At 44.7% G+C, this 12,438-nt stretch overlaps 2 non-coding genes across 2 annotated transcripts; one reads left to right on the top strand and one right to left on the bottom strand.

Moving 5' to 3' along the window:
- Positions 1–3,541: 3,541 nt before the first annotated feature.
- Positions 3,542–3,613, bottom strand: Trnas-gga (transfer RNA serine (anticodon GGA)). Its single transcript has one exon. It is a non-coding gene; the product is annotated as a tRNA-Ser (tRNA).
- Positions 3,614–4,179: 566 nt separating this feature from the next.
- Positions 4,180–4,251, top strand: Trnas-gga (transfer RNA serine (anticodon GGA)). Its single transcript has one exon. It is a non-coding gene; the product is annotated as a tRNA-Ser (tRNA).
- The last annotated feature ends 8,187 nt before the right edge of the window (positions 4,252–12,438 follow it).

Here is a 12,438-nt window from a genome sequence, read left to right as displayed (position 1 = left end):
GAGCGCAGCTCAGAGGAATGCTCCTTTTTGGATTATAGCACAGCTGACTATTTGTTAAAAACGCAACAATGGAATTTCTCTGGCCTCAGCAACGCTCAGGATAAATTTAGTTATTTTATTTCTGTTCTAGAGAGTATTATATCAAAATCCACACGAAGTTACTATCCTAGCCGTCGTAGTACTCCTCGTAAAACGTGGATTACTAAGGGCTTATTAAAATCAATTAAGCGCAAAAACAACCTTTATAGAAGGTGTCGGATGAATCCCACAAATTCCGAGCTCCGTGCGCGCAATACTCGTTATAGTAACACCTTGAAAAGCGTCCTAAGAGCAGCAAAAGAAATACACTTCTCCGATCTTCTCCAAAGATGTCTTGGAGATCGAGGGAAAGTCTGGAAGGTGATTAATGAAGCTTTGAACCGACCTTCAATGTCAACGGACATTGTAACCATTATGGACGATGAGGGCACGGTAATTACTGATAGAAGGGACATGGCAAATTCGTCTAACAAATACTTTGCTGGTATCACGAGCCATGTTAACTTTCTACCGAAATGAAGTTCGTGTGCCGCCCCTCGTGACGCTTGTTCTTCGTCTTGTTTCTTTTTACCAACTTTTTTAACAACTCCAGATGAAGTCGTGTCGGTGTTATCTGCGCTGCGGTCGAAAAAATCTACTGGTCCCAATAACATCCCCATATCTTTTCTGAAGAAAAATTCTTATCTTTTGGCGGGTGTAATATCAGACCTTGCTAACTGCATGTTCACGGAGGGTGTTTTCCCTAGGGAGTTGAAGATTGCAAGAGTCGTGCCTGTCTATAAAAAGGGGAGTAGACTTGACATCAGGAATTATCGACCAATTGCTATACTATCATCGTTAAGTAAAGTCTTCGAGAGACTTATTCTCAGAAGGCTTGAGAATTTTTTCGACAATTGTAACCTGCTTGACTCGTCACAGTTTGGGTTCAGGAAGGACAGGTCCACAGTCCTAGCACTTAGCAATGTTACTGAAAAAATTAAAAAGGGTATGGATTCTAGGACACTCACAATGGGAATCTTCATAGACCTGACCAAACCATTTGATTTAATAGACCATCATAATTTACTCCGCAAACTTGAGAGGTATGGCATCCGTGGCGTGGCACTCCAATTAATAAAGAGCTACTTGAGTGATCGAGGGCAGTATGTGGCTATTGGGAACACGAAATCTCTACGTAGTTCATGTACAGTTGGCGTTCCTCAAGGGTCCATACTGGGGCCATTTCTCTTCCTGGCATATATTAACGACCTTCCTTCCTACTTGTCAGAAAATTGCATCCTATACGCCGATGATACAAACACTTTTGTCGAGGGTGACACTGTTGAAGAGCTGTTCTCAAGGGCCAATAATGTTCTTGATCAGCTTACAACTTGGCTCTCTAGTAATAAACTAATTCCAAATCTCTCGAAATCAAATTATGTTGTCTTCCGGCCTGTTCAAAGGCGTCTTGATTTAGATCCGTATGACGTTTATTTTTTGAGTAAAACACTACCTAGGGTACAATGCACGAAATTTCTGGGCGTGACGTTAGAGGAACACCTCAGCTGGCATCCCCACGTTCTTGAAGTCAGAAATAAAATGTGTAAAGGAATATATGCACTATCAAAAGTGCAGTCCATATTTCCAGCTAAGGTACTTCTCGACATTTACTATGCACTCGTACATTCTCATCTGAGTTATGCTGTGGAGGTTTACGGTCTAACGCAAAAAAGGGCACTACGCATAGTACTGCACGTTTCTCATACAGAGTCAATCTCGTACGCATTTTATACACTATCGGTGCTGGATATTTTTTGTCTAACAAAATTCAGGGTGTGCTTGCTAATCCATCGACTGCTTCACACCAGCAATGTTACTCATGTCACTTCCTTTACCAATTACCCACTATGTTGTGGTTTGAGACGTGACCAGTGGATGGTCAAACTACCCCTGCCTCGAACAAACTATGGCAAATTGATGCTTCATTACTGGGGAGGAAAATCGTGGAACTCCTTGCCTTTTCATTTGAGGGAAGATGCTCCTTCTAACAATGTCAGGCGCCTACTTAAGATGTACTTATTAAACAATCGTGAAAATTTCATGATGAGTTGTTAGCTGAGTGCTAGTCGTTCAGTGTTTATAGAATATGTGCGTCAGCAGAACAGACTGTTAACTGTCAGATTATCAGTCGTGTCATCCTTTGAGCCTTGAGCGTTAATTAATCGTCAGTTATTTCACCCAGGAAGTTGTGCAACAGTTACGCGCACCGCTCACTTCACTTTTAATTTCTTTCCTTATGCTCTCAATCATTACTTGTCGTATTTTATATGTGCGTGCGTATGTATGTTGGTGCGTCGTTTATGCACGTACATGTGCATATATGCTTAACTGTAACATATACAAGCATATAATTACTGATCCTCTGTTATATGTAACTTGTATGGTTTGCGGACTGCATCACAGGCCTTGGCCTCGCAGTCCACAATGGTAGCAGATTGTTCAATGTAATTTGGAAACAATAAAGTCAAAGTCAAAGACCCGAAAAAGGCAGGATGAGCCGGGAATCACACAAGTTTGCAAGCTCGTCATATGGCAGCCATTACAGCTGACCGGATACGGAACCATATGGAACGCAAGACAACAAAACGCAGATTGAAAAGGCAATCGTAGAATCAACTGCATGTGTTAAATGCAGGGTATATTTTTCTTTTTGAGACTCTGTAACAAAAACATATTAACATATAAATACCATTTCATCAATGGAATTGATAGGGTATTGCGTAACCACGTGACACGTTTGGGCCAACCACTGATCTCTATAGTAATAGGCTGGATAGCGGATTGAGGGTGCAACCGTACGGTCACCGGCCGCCATCTTGCGAAGCTCAAAACATTGCCGTCCGCGACTCGGCTGCATATTCTGCATGCGCCTTTGCGTAGCATTTTTGTGGTGTCATCAGTGGCGTAGCCACGGGGGGGGGGGGGGGCTAGGAGGGGCTCGAGCCCCCCCTACCTGCCACGACCCGACCCACGGAAATCGTGCAAATCCAGGGAGAAAATAATATATGTGGGGGGACCAGTGTGACGATCGCGAAAGGCCTTGCAGTTCATGGCGGCTATCTAAGCAGCACTCGTGAATGGTTTCCAAAGTATGAACTTTTCAAAGTGCTTACAATCTCGTGACACCACCTCATTGGACATGACAGCCTATATATGTAATCGTATTGTGAACGTCCAAATAAATTATTTTCGTTCTTTTGTTTTTTCAACCGCATTTTGCGGTGTGGACAAGTATATGTGTGTTGTCGCACCCAGGATCAGGGGGGGGGGGGCAAGTTTTCGTATCGAGCCCTCCCTACCTTGGAGGTCTGGCTACGCCACTGGGTGTCATGCCTGCCTGCTGTGGTTATGGGTGTACTTCCGTACTGGCAAGATACCGGGGACGACATTTCACAAGTAAGTGACTTAGTTTTACTAATAAATGTGATTTATTAACGAATGCAAACAACTCAGGGAAAAGAGGTGCTGACGCCAGGAATCGAACCTGGGTCTTCTGATTTCCGGTCAGATATGCTAACCGCTACACCACACCAGCACGCGGTTTTCCTTGAGCCATTGAGTGCCTCAAGTACGGGGGGGACGGACAACCAACCACGCTATTCCCATTCTCTCTTACATCTTTCTCACTCACTCTCTCATTCAGACACGAGGCAGGGCGATTGTAAACGACGTAAACAACGAGATTTGGCCGAGGCAGACCAACAATTAGGGACGACACAGACAAGTAAGCCTCAAACGCCCAGAAATTAACGAATGCAAACAACTCAGGGAAAAGAGTTGTTCTCTTCTGTTCTTCTGTTTTTGTTGTTCTGTTTCTGTTCTTCTGTTTTTGTTCTCTTGTTTTCTGTTTTTCTCTGTTCTCTTTTCCCTGAGTTGTTTGCATTCGTTAATTTCTGGGCGTTTGAGGCTTACTTGTCTGTGTCGTCCCTAATTGTTGGTCTGACTCGGCCAAATCTCGTTGTTTACGTCGTTAACAATCGCCCTGCCTCGTGTCTGAATGAGAGAGTGAGTGAGAAAGATGTAAGAGAGAATGGGAATAGCGTGGTTGGTTGTCCGTCCCCCCCGTACTTGAGGCACTCAATGGCTCAAGGGAAACAGCGTGCTGGTGTGGTGTAGCGGTTAGCATATCTGACCGGAAATCAGAAGACCCAGGTTCGATTCCTGGCGTCAGCACCTCTTTTCCCTGAGTTGTTTGCATTCGTTAATTTCTGGGCGTTTGAGGCTTACTTGTCTGTGTCGTCCCTAATTGTTGGTCTGCCTCGGCCAAATCTCGTGATTTATTAGTCCACGAGCGGGGCGACAAAACGTTGCTGTTGAAGCATGTGCGCGGCACTTTGTGACTCGTATCTCAAGATCTAAACGTTAAACTTGAAGCAGTACGTTATCTGGATAGAGTCATTGTGATAGTCCAGACTTCCTGCAGTTCACGGGCATGGTCTCGGCACGTAGCAGGCGTTGAAGTGCGCTTGTCAGGTGTGGGATCTACGGCTCAGTTTGTGGGTCACGGTATCGATGATTGCTTGCTTGGAGTAGCCTTGTCATCCCTGCCGTAACTGATGGCATAAATTGTTCAATGCAGGTTCCTTCACAGCCACCCACAACATTTAAAAAAATGTGTGGTGAATGTCAGGCGAAAGGACTCGACGAGTCCTTTCGCCGTCGAGGACGCCGTCGAGTACGCCGTCGAGTACGCCGTCGAGGACATTACTGGTCTGCAGCAAACATTTTAAAGACAGGTGCTTCGACAGAACAGGGCAAACCGTTCGACTGAGTTCTGACGCTGTGCCAAACAAGTTCGACTTCCCAGAACACCCAAAAGAAAGTAATAATGCATACGTCATATGTAGAGGCCGGATTTATATGCACTAAAAGCTGGTTGAACACACATGCATGAAAAATTCATTAATCTTGCTCAAAATATGCACCTCTAGAAATTCACTTGCATGCATTTAAAAGACGCAACAAATTCACTGGAGCAAAAGTATCTTACTTTATCCAGTGTACAAAAAGCATGCAGAGTTGAAATCATAGATCGAGAAGTTACCAGTCAAAAGGAACCCCCTACGAAGTTACCGTGTGAAAAGTATAACTAAGTTAATAACGAAGTTATTCAGCCCGAAACGTAACTCGCAGTTACTGAGTTACTTAAAAAAAAGAACGAGTTACTCCCAAGTTACTTCGGACACAAGTTAACTGCTCACACGCGCTGCACCTGTGTAGTGCTGAGTTCTACCCTGAGTTGCCTGCGTTGAGTTTTCGTTTATGTCCAACAATGCGAACGCTTTGCATCTTATTCCCTGTGGGCACACAATGGTTCAGCTTCATTTCAATAGCAGCGGTTCTTACTTCCTGAACAGAATACGGTCATTGACTGAACATCACGTTTTATGACATAAAATGCCATGGAAGAACCGGAGAGAAAGCATGAAAACAAGTGGACGTGAGTGAAAAGCGAATTAAAAGTAACTTGGAACTTAGCTTAAGTTACTTTGGCAAAGTTACCAGAAAAAGAAATGAGTTCCTCTGAAAGTTTCCACGGCGCAAAAGTAGAGAGTTAAGTTATAAGTTTAAAAAAAAAAGAAGTTAATTACAGTAACCCAGCAGACCAGATACATCCAGCAAATATCCGTAAGATATCTCGCCCGGGACGTTTGGATATCCAGTGGAGTTTGCCACAGATCCGTTTTACATCCATGCGATATCCCAGCGACTAGCATTTCTGCCATGTTTGTAGATCCACTGAAAGTCCCTGCGACGTCTGTCACGGATATTTGGATATATACGGGAGATTACGAACATCGTACATATTTTACTTTTAACAATTTTGTGCATCAGATATTTAGTGTTTGTAGAGTGCGTTGAGACCACTGCAACTGTGTACCAGCAAATAAGATTTATTGTGTGTTTTAACCCATTTGATACTATTGGGAACAAAAAGATTACCTTAGCCAAACATGATTCATCACAGTACAGCAACACCGTGGGACACGCCAGCATAAGTGCCGAACCCTGCCCGCCTTACTTTGACCACTTGGGAAAACCCGCAGTTACCTCTATTTGCGAGCTGGATGGAACATATACTGAAATACAAATCGTTACACACATGTTCGTTAGGGGTAGCGTGGCGTAAATCATTTATAACGGTGACGAGGATCTTCGCAATTCCTGTGTTTCTGCATCAACCCACAGTATACCCAACAACATTTCTGACATCCCTTCCTATCGACTACTGTGTTTTTAGTTCAGGTTACCGTCTTTATAAGGACGAACAAATATTTCCTCGATCTCCCATAGACATCCCTAGGATCTGCAGGCTGCTTGTCATGGGACATTCAAACATCCAGAGCGCGACATCCTTCCAACATACCATGGACATCTGGGACATCGTACTGGAGTAAGCCCAAAACGCAATGAAATTGTGCGATATCCCATAGATATCCTATGGACGTCGAGATATTCAGGACGTTCGCGACCTTGTAGGGATGTCCCATGGATATTAATGGTTTGCCGGGAATGAGTTGCCTCGAACTCTGGTTGAAAGTGTGTATTTGCATGAAAGTCTAGCCTCTGAATCATGTTCCCTAGTTAAGAGTTTCAAGCGATGGTTGATGATTGGAATCAGTACTGCATGAGGAGCACCGTAAAGCTGCAACTAGTCCAATATATGAAAACACTCCTGAATTATGCATTCATATGCAGTTAAAAGCCACTCCATATTGGATAGGACAGTACTAAGATGGGCAAAAGCATATAAAGAAAAAAGTATTGCATGAAAATTTTGCCTAACGTACAAACTCGTATTAGTGGGACATACAAACACACCAGACACATGTCTCTTTGGTGCGTTCCAGCATGTTTACTTTACTTAGAGACAATAAATAATTTTTCAACCTCGAATGTCTACTCTTTATTCTCCCTGCTTAAGTTTGCGACAATATATGTTTGAATGCAGCCCAAATGAAAACAATGTGATCCGTCTGATCAAAGAAGTTTCCCAGTGCTACAGCAGTATCGGACTGTACCACCTTGCCAAGGAATACACAGAGAAGGTGACAGGCAGGCCTCATCTGCGAAATAAATTGTCAATGTTGATCATATTCAACAACCAGTAATGCACTCTGCCCACTTACCTGGATGACTGCTTCAAACTTGCTGTTGCAACTGGACTTGTGATACTTTGATGTTGGAGCTTTCACCACAAGACCTTGCTACTTAACCTTTTTATGACTTATTCACTCTACCTCTAGTCATTTTGAACTGTCTTTACCGCCATTTACTTCCCCAGTGCATATATTTCTAGTCGATATGTTTTTAACGTCATACAGCCTTTATATCACATAATATCATTCTAGTCCTTTGGAAGTGCTTTAGTGCCGTTCGGTATTTCGTGTCATAACTAGTCATATCTAAACTTCCTGTGCAAAGCATAATGTTTATACCCAAGCATATTAAGGTGGTTACATAAACAAACGTGCCAAACATTCCCTGGCATTCCACACCCCCGACCAGAAAAGAAATGGGAGAAACACGAGTAGCAACACGCTGCACACGCTGACAGACGACAAAGGAAACGTAACACAACAAATACAACACCACACAAAACCAGCAAATCACATAATCGAAGTTCAAAGTACAAAATGGAACGACACGACCTCACAGGAGTAAAAAATAGACAGGAAATAACATGTATGTGACGGGATTTCACACAAAAAACGTAACGAATCCAATCACGAGGGATTTTAGCGAAGCAGCAAGGGAAGCGCTCACAAACAGCAAAACTTGTCACAGCTTACATGCATTCCAATGAGCTGTAATGGCTCTTTTGAGCACCACAATATGGCGGCCGGTTGGCGTACCCTTTCCCGCGATACCCTCACCCATCCGCTATCCAGCCTTTATACATAGAGATCAGTGGGGCCAACTGTGGGTGTTGCCAGTGGCCTTCGTGTTGAGGTCGTTTTGATAGTGGACCGGAGTGGATATTCTATATAAACGTATGTTTTCTCGGTTTGACGCTAGGCGTGCTGCACTCGGATGAAGTCGAATGTTTAAAATTCGAGTTTAGGGCAGGGCAGGGTAACGGTAATGGTAACGGAAACAGAAACGGTATATTACCGAAATTGGAGGTGGTAACGATAACGGAAACGGAAACGCATACCACGGTCCTCCATTACCGGAAACAGAAACGGAAACGAATTTATCGTCCGGTATTGAATTCGGATAATGACTATTCCTGTTGTGCGATGACATTTGAGTGACTTTTAATTTTTTTTCGTTTTGGTTTTCATGACTCCATTCCCTGTCATGCTCTCAATACTACACGAAAGCATGGAAGGAAAGCGCAATATTGGATCTCGAGGGTCCATCCGTTGCTTATATCGTCCCAGTCCTCATAATTCCATGACATCAACACATGACTATACTCCACCATAGCACGAGGATGACAGCCTACTATTTAGTTACTTATTCTTTGTTCTTTTTTTTTTCATTTCACCTTCGCCATGACAGTATTACTTACTGCTGAGAGCGTCGGCTTATGAATGCGACATTGAATGAAGTTTACGCCCATCTTGAGTTGCTGGACTCCGAGTGACTGAAGACTGAAGGCATGTTCCTACATTTTTTTTTAAACCTTGCAAAATGTGCGCATCCCAACGACGTAAAATTACTTGTGTAGTGTGTACGCGTGACACGGAAGACACTTGAGCAAAACAGGGTGCTGACAGAGCCGGAATGGCTGTCCTCTCGCAGCTCTGTAACAACCGTTCCATTACCGGAACCAGTAACGGAAACGTAACGGAAACGAAATTCAAGGACCGGTATCAGAAACAGATAGTGGAAACGAAACTATAGCAGTAACGGAAATAGAAACGGTAACCAAAATACGTCCGCTATCCTTCCCTGGTTTAGGGAAACCGTGGGGTTTTAATGCGTGAATTTTCGCATGGAGAGTCCTTGTTGGGTGGTTTATCGACTGCAAGTACGAAAGAGCTCCCACAACTTCTGGTCAGAGTCCCTTTAAGCTGTGTGTCATTTACGAGGGTGGTTCACAAGTTTCCGGCCCGAGGTAGAAAATGCGCGCGAATTTGAAAATGCGATTAAGGACGCGTGACGCCATCTGTTGGAGGGCCGGAGCACCACCCTCAACCCTCTCCATGCTTTTGTCGGTTGGAGAGCGGCATTTCAAACAGCCAGGGTGCACTCTTCAGTTAAAACGGAAAAAATCGAGTACCGCGCTGTGATAAAATTCTTGACAAAAGAGAGACTTTCGCCTAAAGAAATTAAAGCGCGACTGGACAACGTGTACAGGGAAGCTTCTCCGTCGTACACAACGGTAAAAGACTGGGCTAAGCAGTTTCGACTGCGGCGAGAGTCCATTGAAGGTGGTCCACGCGATGGTCGTCCAGTGGAAGTGGTGACACAAGAAAATTTGTCTCTTGTCGAGGAGGAAGTGCTGAGCGACAGGCGTCTGCAGGTTAAGGAAATCTCAGAAAGGCTGGGGCTTTCCAAAACAACCGTTTTTCGCATCATCGGCGAGGGCCTTCACATGAAAAAGGTCAGTGCGAGATGGGTGCCACGACTTCTCTCGTCAGTTCAAAAGCAACAGCGCGTCGTCTGTGCCAAAGAGTTTTTGGAGCTCTGTCAAGAGAACGAAGAAGAAATATTGAAGTCAATTGTCACATGATGAGACTATGGTGCTCTACTATGATCCCCTTCCAAAGAAGGAGTCGATGGAATGGCGCAAACCAGAAGCACCCCCAAGAAAAGCCAAGGTCACACAATCCACCAAGAAGATCATGGCAACAATATTTTGGGATTGTCACGGGATCCTCCTCATCGACTTCAAAGAGAGGAACACCACAGTGAATACGACTTATTATGCTTCACTCCTGCACCGACTGCGAGACGTCATCAAGGAAAAGAGGCGCGGCAGGTTGAGTCGAGATGTCCCGTTGCTCAAGGACAATGCCCCTGTCCACGGCTTCTGTTGCAAAGGCTGCACTGAAGGAGTGCGGCTTCGAAGAAATCCACCACCCACCCTACAGTCCAGACTTGGCACCGAGTGACTACTTCCTGTTCGCAAACTTGAAGAGGGATCTCAGAGGACGGAGATTTCAAAACGATAATGAGGTGCAAGAGGCAGTTTTCCAGCATTTTGCGCACAAAACTTCGGACTATTTTTTCAAGGGTATAAGAATGCTGGTTGAAAGGAAACCTCGTGATGACCTCGTCATCTGGCCTTTTCATCGATGATCCTTTTAATCGTTATGCAACACGACATTTTCACATACCTGTAATGTCTGTGTTCTATGAAGGTATACAACATTGCGGAATTCACTAACACGTTCACGTTCACAAACACTGTTGTTCACCGGCAAACTGTTTGACGCAGTCTCGCAGTTGGTCCTGGGGCGACTGATGTACTTGCGGTGTTCATCACTGAAGTAGCTGTTATGTAGCTTGGTTGAGGAGATGTTACCTTGACCTCGTCCTTGGATGCCACGATGTTGGTGCCCGGACGAGGTGGGAAAGGACAGTTCTTTGGTGGAGATTTGCGTTGTGTTGATGAACATGCACAGGGTGCCGATGTCGAGGCTTTGTTGTTGCTCACTTGCACGTTGTTGAGAACGTGAAGGCTGTGATGAGTCTTGGTGTCTGTGGAAGTGTCTTGATCCTTGGATGTGGTAGTGTTGTAGAAGATCCGTTCTCGAATGGGCTGAAATTCTTTACCTTGTGATGGAGATGTTCGAGAAACTTCCTGAATGAAGTCTTTCTTTAGGAACATGCTGTTGAAGATCTTCCCCTGGTGGGAGCTTGGAGGTGACTTGATGGAGACGTGTCCAATAGCCCAAACAGTGATCCCAAGGTTGGCAGGTATGCGCCTGTCGCTACGAAGTATGAAAGGATACATAATGTTAGTGACGATAGCAACTTGAAGAGAAACAGTTGTGTTGGCTCACTTCACTTCCACGACGGCTTCGCCGAACGGGATGGATTCGTTATCGACGGCGATCATTGCTGCGTCACTCCACGGTGTTATGTTAATACCCCAAAGCTCTGCTTCCTGTTTTCTTAAGATTCAGATGTCTGCACCCGTGTCAACCAGTGCGTCGACCGGTGTGTCATTTGCGAGAATCTCAATTACGGGTCTCACAGGGTGCCTACAGGTTTTCCCGTCCATTTTAGTCCAAGTGCCATCTGAATTAGTCCAGGTGCCATCAGAAATAATCCAAACGCCATTCAATTTAATCCCGGCGCGATCTAAAAACATCCAGATGCTATTCAATCTGGGTGCCATCTGAATTAATTCATGGTGTTTTTGAGCACTAGAACCGTATGTTCACACGAGGGACATCTTTGTTGAGTATTATAGTGGAAGAAAAAGTAAAAAAGAAACTGCTGATGGAACTGAAGTTGTGCCGTGCCTTATTCGTATAACATTCGCAGGACGCTGAGATATTGGGAGTTGGAACGGAAGTATAGCAAACGACGGCACTGGTGCTCTCGTCTGCTACACAATATCTTCTGACTGAACTGCAGGATATTCCACACGGTTAGACGAACACGAAAAGCTACCACTCACATAGCAGACGACACCACTGGTGATGTCGTCTGCTACAGAATATCTCTTGACTGAACTGCAGGATATTCCACACGGTTAGAAGAACACGAGAAGCCACCACTCATATATCAGACGACACAACTGGTGTTGTCGTGTGCTACAGAATATTCTCTGACTGAACTGTAGGATATTCCGCGCGGTTAGCAGAACGCAAAAAGGCATGATGCTCATAGCAGACGACACCAGTGTTCCTGTCGTCTGCGAAGGAATATCTTGTGACTCTGCCGCGCAGGATATTCTCTGCGATTGGAAGAGCACGAAAAGACATCCTGCAGCTTAGTCACAAGATATTCCGTAGCAAACGACAGGACCAATGGTGTCGTCTGCTATGGGAGTCATGCCTTTTCGCGCTATTCTAACTGCGCGAAATATCCAGCAGTTCAGTAAGAAGATATTCTGTAGCAGACGACAGCACCAGTGGTGTCGTCTGCTATGGGAGTCATGCCTTTTCGTGCTCTTCTAACCGTGTGGAATACCTGCAGCTCAGTCAGAAGATATTCTGTAGCAGACGACGTGACCAATTGTGTCGTCTGCTATGCTTCCGCTTTAACTCTCGATATCTCGGCGTCGTGCGAATGCTCAACATAAGACTACAGCAGAATTTAAGTCCTGTCAGCAGCTTTTTACTTTTCCTTCCACTACGTGTCTGTAGAATATTCTGCGGGGATGTCCGTCGTGTGAGTACACGGTTATAGTGCTTAAAAACATCATGGATTAATTGAGATGGCACCCGGATT

Source organism: Ornithodoros turicata, chromosome 3 (genome assembly GCF_037126465.1).
Source record: "Ornithodoros turicata isolate Travis chromosome 3, ASM3712646v1, whole genome shotgun sequence".
Lineage (NCBI taxonomy): Eukaryota > Metazoa > Arthropoda > Arachnida > Ixodida > Argasidae > Ornithodoros > Ornithodoros turicata.
This window is presented reverse-complemented; position numbering and strand designations above follow the sequence as displayed.